The sequence below is a fragment of the Callorhinus ursinus genome, unplaced genomic scaffold (assembly GCF_003265705.2).
Source record: "Callorhinus ursinus isolate GAN/ISIS: 27379988/994484 unplaced genomic scaffold, GSC_fseal_2.0 scaffold2, whole genome shotgun sequence".
Classification (NCBI taxonomy): Eukaryota; Metazoa; Chordata; class Mammalia; order Carnivora; family Otariidae; genus Callorhinus; species Callorhinus ursinus.
Genome location: NW_027397064.1, coordinates 52,824,757 through 52,835,246, shown reverse-complemented (window position 1 = coordinate 52,835,246; position 10,490 = coordinate 52,824,757). Strand labels below are relative to the sequence as shown.

General features: G+C 36.9%; 1 non-coding gene across 1 annotated transcript; it reads left to right on the top strand.

Moving 5' to 3' along the window:
• The first annotated feature begins 7,902 nt into the window (after positions 1-7,902).
• On the top strand, positions 7,903-8,009 carry LOC112807934 (U6 spliceosomal RNA). Its single transcript, XR_003204195.1, has one exon. It is a non-coding gene; the product is annotated as a U6 spliceosomal RNA (small nuclear RNA).
• Positions 8,010-10,490: the final 2,481 nt, after the last annotated feature.

Below are 10,490 nucleotides of genomic sequence, written 5' to 3'. Positions count from 1 at the left end.
AATCCTTGATCTAAGAAAAGGCTCAAGTCTAAATGAAGATCCTCTTTTTACACATATAATGCCAGCTGGGATGGAGCAGAATTTTGTAGTTTAGGATTTCTCCAGTCAAACACATGTGACTGTAACAGAAAAACATTCTGTGATATGCAACACACACTACCTACTTGCCCTTTATGGAAAAAATTACTTGAATATAATCACTACATTACCAAAATGAACCAAAATTAGGAAGAAAAGAATGAGGAAAGAAAGTATTGAAATCAATAAAACTATTAGGATAATGCAGATAATTTAAAACATTTATTAAATGATTTATCGCAAGAAAAAATTTTTTAAAGATTTTATTTATTTATTTATTTGACAGAGACAATGCGAGAGAAGGAACACAAGTAGGGGGAGTGGGAGAGCGAGAAGCAGGCTTTCCACTGAGCAGGGAGCCTGATGGGGCCTGATCCCAGGACCCTGGGATCATGACCTGAGCGGAAGGCAGACTCGCTTAACAACTGAGCCACCCAGCCACCCCTTATCTCAAAAAATTTAAATGGGGTTTAATAACCCCAGATTAACTTAATGAAGGCCAGGAAGAGATCCCACAGTTTCTTTTTTAGGATGTGAGATGAGGGGTAAAATCCTATCTTCTGTTAAAAAAAAAAATAAAACTTTTTTACTTTGAAAATTAAATGTAAATTTAAGAATTTTTTGAGGGGTTCCTGGGTGGCTCCATTGGTTAAGCACCCAGTTCGCTCTCAAGTCTTGATCTCAGGATTGTGAGTTCAAGCCCCATGCTGGTCCCATGCTGGGCGTGGAGCCTACTTAAAAAAAAATCTTTTGAAATCTGTTAAGGTGAATAATGATAAAATTAATAACAGAATGTCTCCTGTCCAAATCCTTGAAAAAGATAAAAAAGGAATCGCATATTTGACAAAAGTCAAAAGAAATAAGAATAGCAATTATGATCAAAACTGTTTAAATTGTTTAAATTCTAAAAACAGAATGAAATGAATTACTTCTTCCAGAAGACTTACCTTTAATCAAATTCTGTCACATACGCCTAATACTAAAGTATTTCAGAGTACAGTTAGAGAAAGTATAAATAGCATATTCACTACATAAAATTACAATTTGTAGTGAAGACAACAAACCCTAGAGTTTATATGCAGAATACTATACGATTAAAATGGAGAAATACAAAGGCCTTTAAAATAGTGTAGAGGGGCTCCTGGGTGGCTCGGTTGGGCCTCTGCCTTCAGCTCAGGTCACGATCCCAGGGTTCTGGGATGGAGCCCTGCATTGGGCTCCATGCTCAGCAGGGAGTCTGCCTCTCCCCTCTGCTCATGCTCTCTCTCTCAAAATCTTTTAAAATAATGGGGCACCTGGGTGGCTCAGTCGTTAAGCGTCTGCCTTCAGCTCAGGTCATGGTCCCAGGGTCCTGGGATCGAGCCCCGCATCGGGCTCCCTGCTCAGCAGGAAGCCTGCTTCTCCCTCTCCCACTCCCCCTGCTTGTGTTCCTGCTTTCGCGATCTCTGTCTCTGTCAAATAAATAAATAAAATCTTAAAAAAAAAAATCTTTTAAAATAAATAAATAGTGTGGAGATTATGGTGGAGACCTTAATATGTGTTCTGTGAACTATCATAAGACAAACCAAGTAGAAGGGAACTAAAAATGGGAAAAAAATTATGTATAAAAAATACAATTTTTTCTCAAATGGAATAGTTTACAAATCAATCAGATAGCAGTATTGAATAATAGGTAGCTTAGGGAACCCAGAAACATCTCTTAACTTCTGCACATCAGCTGATTTAGAGCATTTACAGCAAGATTCAAAACAGCCCTCAAACTTGTTCTAAACTTTGTTTGGCCTCTTTGCCCTAAAGGCAAATTGCAAGGAAATCACTTCTGTTCCAAACCTGGACCCTCTGGGCCTCAGCTTTCCTGGAGGAATGAAATGGCTCAGCATTTGGTGCTCACCTGCTGGACGTTCCGTCAGCATCTGAGCAGACTGTAAAAGAACTGAAAGCAATCCTTGCAGCCTGATAATTCCCCTGAAGTGCATTTTATAGGGCAGAAGTTGTACAGGCTGTGTTCTTTGATCACAAGGTAATAAAACCAGATAATAAAAGCATAATCACCTGGAAAATAATTTTAAAGCCCTCTTCTAAATAGCTATTTTATTAAAAAATGCAATGAAATAGAGTGAAAACAAAATGGCAAAAAAGTAGAGGAGGATATGTTTAAAGCTATGCTAAAGGGCAAATTGGTAGCCGTTGTTGCATAGAGGGGAAATGGATGAATTAAACATGTAACACTAGAAACAAAAGTAACAATAAAGATAAGACTCATAAATAAATTAGAAAAAAGTAAAAAGGCACCCTAGCAAATGCATTTTTTAAAAATTCAAAATCAGAAATAACAAAAGGTATGAAAAAACATAGAGGAGACTTAAGTGCCATCCTCAATTATATATTTTAATTTAAACATTTGTTATAAAATGTTAAGTATACCAGTTTAGAATATCCAGTCAACAAGAATTAGAAATCCTGAGCAGGTCAATAACCAAAGAAGAAATTCAGGCAGTTATCAGTGAATTGTAGATCCTTAAATGGGCCCTGATCACTTTATCCATTCTTCCAGACTTGAGAAGCACATTATTCCTCTGGTTTTTAAGTTTTTCCATGCAGCCTGGAAAAAGTGAGTACACACATCCATTTTGCATAAATAACATTACCCTGATAACAAAACTTAAAAGGCAGTTAAAATGAAAGCTATATATTCTTAGTTTACCCATGAATATGGATGTAAACAAATCTAAATAAGGTATTAGAAAGTGCAAATAATATGTTCAAAGAACAATTAACCATGCCTAGTAGGGGGCTTATCCTTTGATGAAAGAGCAATTCACATTAAGAAAAATTATTACTGTAATACTTATCTTCATAGGACCATAATGAGATCTGCAAGTTGATTACTTATCCATTCTTGTGATTGTGTAAGTGCCATGGACAGTTAGATTATGTTTGGTTTCCTTGAAACAGTCACTAGCTGGAGAAATGGGATTAGCCTGACATCTGTAAGTGAAGCAATGTCTAACCCTCCCCTCTAACTACATGATTGCTATATAATGGAGAAACAAAGTATGGATGGGTATCGGTGAGAGAACCAAAATGTCTAAAACAGCTTCTTAGAAAAATAGCTCAATTTATTGAGCCCTTACTATTTGCCAGGCATTAGGCTAATTGCTTTACATCTCAAAACCTATGAAGTATTGTTCTTGTTTTATCAAAAGGAAGCTAAGGTGCTCTGAGAGGTGAAGTAATTTGCCCAAGATCACACAGCCAGCAAAGGGGGAAGCAGCACTTTGGACACAGTCTTCACTGAAACCCATATTCTTAACCAGTACACTAGATATCAACAGCTGTAACAATTCAGAAACTACCATACGCACCAATTGAATATTATACAACAACAGATCCTTCCAGAACTATGGAATAGCATGGGAATAATGCTTACTATTTAGTGAAGACAAACAGTATACAAAATTGCATATAGTGTGGTTTTTAAATTTTTAAGCTAGGGTGAGTTTGAGATGAAGCCAATGTGTGTGTGCTTTTCACCATTTTCCATTTTTCCTTGGTGAACATGTATAATTTTTAAAAATCTAAAAAATATACTGTATCCCCTGCAAGACTGAACGCTTTCTGTAAGTAAAGCCTGTTTATTTTTGTAACCTCCAACTCAGCTATGCACTTTACACATAATGGGCACAAAATGGTTATCTATTTGGACTACAACATAGAGGGTCCTATATATGTCTCTTACTACAGAGATGCTGTAAACAAATCTAAGTTTTCTATAAATATCCTAGTGATTGTTCAGATGCCATTTTTTCAAAATGAGACCCTACTTACTAGGCTGATTCTTAAAGATTCTAATTTTAATTTCAATTTTATGTTTCTGGTGTTTTTTATAAATGTATTAGTGGCTAAATCACAGTCCACATACAAATCTTGGTGATATTTTAAAATAATAGGTAACATTTATTGAACTCTTGCTAAGTCAATACTGTCCTAGGCACTTTAAGACATTTTCCCATTTAGCAGTCCCAACAGTTCCATGGAATTAAAACTGTGAGACACAGAGACGTTAAATGACTTCTGCCAGGACACGCAGCAAGTAAATAATGGAGCTGATAGTCACACTCAGGAAGTATGACTCCATGTCTTTGCTTAAGTTCACACACTGTAATTCAAGTGCTGTTCTTTGTTTAAGAATGAAGTATAAAATCTTTTGTCACAAAAATAAAGCATGTGATGGAGAGATTATTTTATTTCATTTTGTGGCCCCTTGAGAGAGTGGGGTGATAGAAAAGGAGAGAAAAGTATAATTGAGATGAGAGGAAGTGAAGAAAGCAAAAGAGAGAGGGACTACAGATGGCAGAAAAAGGAATGATGACTCAGTGGCTTTGGGGTGAAAGCATTGCTCCCTTTTTTACTTTGGCTGCACAAGCTTAGCTAGCGACCATATTGAGCACCTATGTACTGAGTGCTCAGGGACACAGTGGTGAGAAGAAGAAAAAAAATAGCTTCCTTGCCCTTATGTATATAGTCTAATTCTTATGTAGTTTGAAGAAATAGTGTACTGTAGGGCCAGCTGCCACTTGGGTAGAGCAGGCTGGCTCCTCCCAAACCTCTTTCAAAGGATTCACCCAAACAAAAGAATTCCCTATTACTGTCCCACTTGTTTTGTGCACACCTAATTCTTTTTGTTTGTTTTACAGGTCTTTTTGTTCTGTTTTATTTTTGAGGTAAAAATTATAGTGCAGTGTGCAAATAATAAGTATAAGGTTCAATAAATTTTGACAAATGCATACGCTCTTGTAACTGCTGGAGACAGTTTCCACATGTCTTGCAAGCAGAGGCAACGTCTCTCTTTTCAGGAATGTTTTTATAGTGAACAGTCTTGAAAGGTAATGTCCCCTCTGGAGCAAAAGGCAGGTTTGTTTACTGTCCAGTATGATAAAGATAATGTCTTCTTCCAGAGCAAAGGACAGGTACACTTACTGGCCTTTCTAAAAGATTCAGGTTCCTGAAGGTTGAAGATCTTCAGTTCTGACACAAGCTTACTGCATACACAGCACCAATCTGGGCCCCTCTTTGTTACCTGTTTAAGACTTAGGGGACAAGAGGAACCAATGCAAACATGATGCTCAAACTGCTTATTGTGCTGTGGATAATAAAGTTCTTTGTCTCTGACTCAGGAGTTTGTGTCTGTTGCCAGCATCCACAAGACTGGCAGGCTAACTTGCTGTCTTGCAAGTAGGGTAAAACCTCAGACCCTTCACAGTTCTTGACAGCCACTCTCCTTCAAGATATGGACTTATCCAGGGCGCCTGGGTGGCTCAGTTGGTTAAGCGACTGCCTTCGGCTCAGGTCATGATCCTGGAGTCCCGGGATCGAGTCCCACATCGGGCTCCTTGCTCGGTGGGGTGTCCGCGTCTCCCTCTGACTCTCTTCCCTCTCGTGCTCTCTATCTCTCATTCTCTCTCTCTCAAATAAATAAATAAAATCTTTAAAAAAAAAAAAGATATGGACCTATCCATTGAAGCAGCAGGTTCCCTCCTACCCCTCTCCCATCAGTCTCACAAGAGATGATCCTATTTTTGGTTGTTTTCTTTCACAATAGATAGTTTTTTGCCTTTTCTAGAACATCACATACATGGAATCATACAACAAATACTCTTGTGTTTCCCCATCTCACTCAGCAGGTCTGTAAGATACATCCATGCTGTTGTATATATGCTTGGTCCATTCCTTTCCATGTCTGAGTAGTATTCCATTGTTAGAATAGTCTTCAATTTATCCATTCCCCTTTGATGGACATTTGGGTTGTTTTCAGCTTGCAGAGTAAAACTGCTATAAACATCCACGTGTTTAGTAATGTTTTATTGTATACAGGAGATTGGGAACAAATCATTGTAGAGATTCCAGATTCTGTTATCTGCTTTTGAAGACTGCTCATTTTTGTCTTAGAAGGCATTTAATCTATCTGGACCCAAATTTCCAGCTCCAACTCTTTTGCAATGGACTGCAGCTGAAATTTCTGTTGCAGTTTTCAGCCTTCCCCCTTTTGTTTTTCACCTGCCCCCTTGGAGTCTGTTCTGCGCGAGTGCAGCCAAAGGAATCAGCTAAAAATTAGGATGAGGTTCATTATGGATTTGGGACTCTCTGTGTTGTGACTCTTTCCTTTTTTGATTATACTTCCTAACTTCAAAGTTGTTTGGGCATCTCTAAACTCAGCCAGTTGACTCCTCAGAGCAGTAAGACTGCACTTTTCTGCTTGAGTTCTAGCATCCCTGCACCCAAGAGGACATGAGAGTACCCTCAGGTAAAAAGCTTTATAAACAAATCTCACCCGATGTGATTCCCAAAATGATTATTCCCCTCAGTTTCTGCCTGCTGTTGGTCATTCTCCATGCCTTCAGATAGCTGTTTTTTAATATGTTGCCCAGAGTTTATAATTGTTATAGAAGACTTAGATAAACCTGCTCTATCATTTTCAGAAGCAGAATTCTGCCTAGTATATCTTTATCCCTTTAAGTCTTCTGTGTCATTTTATTTTAAATGTATCTCTTGTAGCTGGTTTTATATTTTTATGAAATCTGATTCTGTTTGCTATTCAATATGTTGGCTTAATCCTAATTTACATTTATGTGATTAATGAAATCTGGATTTATTTTTTACCATTTTATGTGTTCTGTTTACCATTATTTACATTTGCTTTAGTTCTGGTTTTTTTCACTAGATTGAAAAGCTTTTCTCTATTTTCCCCTCACCCTTTATGCTTTCCTCATTTGGAAGCTATAAATTCTATTTCTCTTCCTTAGTGGCCACCCTTATATTCTACATATATATCTGTAAAATTTTTACCAAAGTCTAAAGTTATTCAATATTTCTTCCTTCCAAACAGGAAAAGAAGATTACTGCATTTTTATTTACCTGTTACCAAATTCCTATCTTTTACTGTTGTCTAAAAACTTAGCATCAACTTTTTTTTGGGTGCAATTGTAAATGGGATTGTCTTCTTAATTTCTCTTAGTATCTTTAATTACTTCATTATTGTATAGAAATGCAAAGGTTTCTATATATTAATTTTGTATCCTGTGACTTACTGAATTCGTTTATCAGTTCTAGTAGTTTTTTGGTGGAGTCTTTAGGGTTTTCTGTATATAGTATCAGGTCATCTGCAAATAGTGAAAGTTTTACTTCTTCCTTACCATTTTGGATGCCTTTTATTTTTCCTCATCTGATTGATGTGGTTAGGACTTCCAGCACTATGTTGAATAAAAGTGAGAGTGGACATCCTGTCTTGTTCCTGATCTTAAAGAAAAATCTCTGTTTTTCACCATTGAGTATAATGTTGGCTGTGAGTTTTGCATATATGACCTTTATTATGTTGAGATATGTTCCCTCTAAACCTACTTTGTTGCGAGTTTTTATCATGAATGGACTTTGTACTTTGTCAAATGATATTTCTGCCTTTATTGAGATGATCATATGGTTTTTATCCTTTCTCTTGTAATGTATCATATTAATTGATATGTAAATATTAAACCATGCTTGCATCCCTGGAATAAATCCTATCTAATCATGGTGAATGATTTTTTTTAAATGTATTGTTGATTCACTTTGCTATTATTTTGTTGGGGATTTTTGCATCTATGTTCATAAGAGATATTGGCCTGTTGGGTTGCTTTGTTTTGTTTTGCTTTGTGGTGTCTTTATCTGGTTTTGCTGTCAGGGAAATGCAGGCCTCATAGAATTAATTTGGAAGTATTCCTTCCTCTTCTATTTTTTTGGAATAGTTTGAGAAGAATAGGTATTAACTCTTCTTTAACTGTTTGGTAGGTGCTCGCTTTGGCAGCACATACACTAAAATTGGAATGACACAGAGAAGATTAACACGGCACCTCTGCAAGGGTGACAGGTAAATGTTTGGTAGATTCACCTGTGAGGCCATCCGGTCCTGAACTATTGTTGGAAGTTTATTGATTACTGATTCCATTTTATTGCTAGTAATCAGTCTGTTCAAAATTTTTATTTCTTCCTGACTCAGTTTTGGAAGCTTACACGTTTCTAGGAATTTATCCATTTCTTGTAGGTTGTCCAATTTGTTGGCATATGATTTTTCATAATATTCTCTTACAATCCTTTGTATTTCTGTGGTGTCGGTTGTTATTTCTCCTCCTTCATTTCTGATTTTATTTACTTGAGTCCACTCTTTTTTTCTTCTTGAGTCTGGGTAAAGGTTTACCAATTGTGTTTATCTTTTCAGAGGACCAACTCCTACTTTCATTGATCTGTTCTATTATTTTTTTAGTCTCTATTTCATTTATTTCTGCTCTAATCCTTATTATTTCCTTCCTTCTACTGGCTTTGGGCTTTGTTTTTCTTTTTCTAGCTCCTTTGGGTGTAAGGTTAGATTAGCATCAACTTTTTTATAATTTTTCTAAATCAATATTCAAATATACCAACATATTTTATGCTCATTATTGTTCCTTTTTGTTAAATAACAGTATAGTGATATATAACTTATATACCATAGAGGCACCATGGTTTTTTGCATCTAACTTCTTCCTCTTGGATTCACTTTTCTTCTTGCAACCTTTAGTGGTTATTCCAGTGAAATGTGTTTAGAAGTTTTGTTTTTTTGTTTTGTTTTTTATTTTTATTTTTTTAAATTTTATTTATTTGAGAGAGAGTATAAGCTGGGGAGAGAGGCAGGGGGAGAGGGGGAGAAGCAGGCTTCCCACTGGGCAGGGAGCCCTATGTGGGGCTCGATCCCAGGGTGCCAGCATCATGACCTGAGCCAAAGGCAGACACTTAACTGATTGAGCCACCCAGGCGCCCCTTGTTTGTTTTTTCTAAAGATTTTATTTATTTAGGGCACCTGGGTGGCTCAGTTGGTTAAGCGACTGCCTTCAGCTCAGGTCATGATCCTGGAGTCCCGGGATCGAGTCCCGCATTGGGCTCCCTGCTCAGCAGGGAGTCTGCTTCTCCCTCTGACCCTCCCCCCCTCATGTACTCTCTCTCTCGTTCTCACTCTCTCAAAATAAATAATAAATAAATCTTTAAAAAAAAAGATTTTATTTATTTATTTGTCAGAAAGAGAGTAGAAGCAGGGGGAGCAGTGGAGGGAGAAGCAGGCTCCCCACTGAGCAAGGAGCCCAATGCGGGACTCAGTCCCAGGACCCTGGGATCATGACCTGAGCTGAAGGCAGACATTTAACCGACTGAGCCATCCAGGCGTCCCTATGAGTTTTGTTTTGCTTTTGTCTCTTAAGTGTCTTTATTTTGCTTTCACTCTTTGGATGATAGCTTTTGCCTGAGTATAGAATTCTACATTCAGAGTTCTTTTCCCCTCGGCAGTTTGAAGCTGTTATTCCATTGTGTTCTATCATTTGTATTTCCCAGTTAGAAATCTGATATTGATTTAATTCTTTATCATTCCTTTATAGTTAATTATTTTTTTCCTCTTTGGTAATTACTTTTAAGATTTTTCTATTTTTTCTTAGTTTTGTTAAGAAGTAGTTGATAAATATCCCCATAAAAGGGGTACAGCATGATGACTTGATTTACTTTATTTATGTTTGATATGCTGCAGTTTACTATGAAGTTTCTAGATATGAATTTATGTTTATCCTGCTCAGTATAGAATGCACTTTTAATCTTAGGGGTTATTCTTCAATTTTGGAAAGTTCTTTGCCACTATCTCTTCAAATACTGCTTCTTTGTAATTTCTCTATTTCCTCCTTTTGGAAATTCCATCAGTTAGAGTCTCTCATTTTGTCCTCTGTGTCACTTATTTTCTCGTGCTTATTTTTAAAAATCTCTTTCTGTTGCATTCTGGGTTAATTCTTCAGTAATGGTTTCTAATATAGGATATCTCTCTTAGACTGTGTGCAGACTAGAGTGCCCATTGAGTTTTCTATTTCAATAGGTATGTTCTTCTAATTTTTAATTCTTCCTATCTATTTTTATCATGCCTGATTTTGCTTCATAATGTCTTATTCTTTTTTAAAATTCATATGTCTTGGGCACCTGCGTGGCTCAGTCGTTAAGTGTCTGCCTTTGGCTCAGGTCATGATCCTAGGATCCTGGGATCGAGTCCCACATCAGGCTCCCTGCTCGGCAGGAAGCCTGCTTCTCCCTCTCCCACTCCCCTGCTTGTGTTCCTGCTCTCGCTCTCTCTCTCTCTCTGTCAAATAAAGAAATACAATCTTTAAAAATAAAAATAAAATAAAATATGTACGTCTTGCTTCATCTCTTTGAGGATATGAAACAGTCTTTTTTCTTTCTTTAGATTGTCCTTTTACTTCAATTTAATCTAGAGAAAATAATTGTTCTGATTATTGACTTTATAGCAGTGTTTTTTAATGGTAGATGTCTTCATGTGCATTGGAACTTTGATTTCCCTGTTTATTTTGAATGGGAAA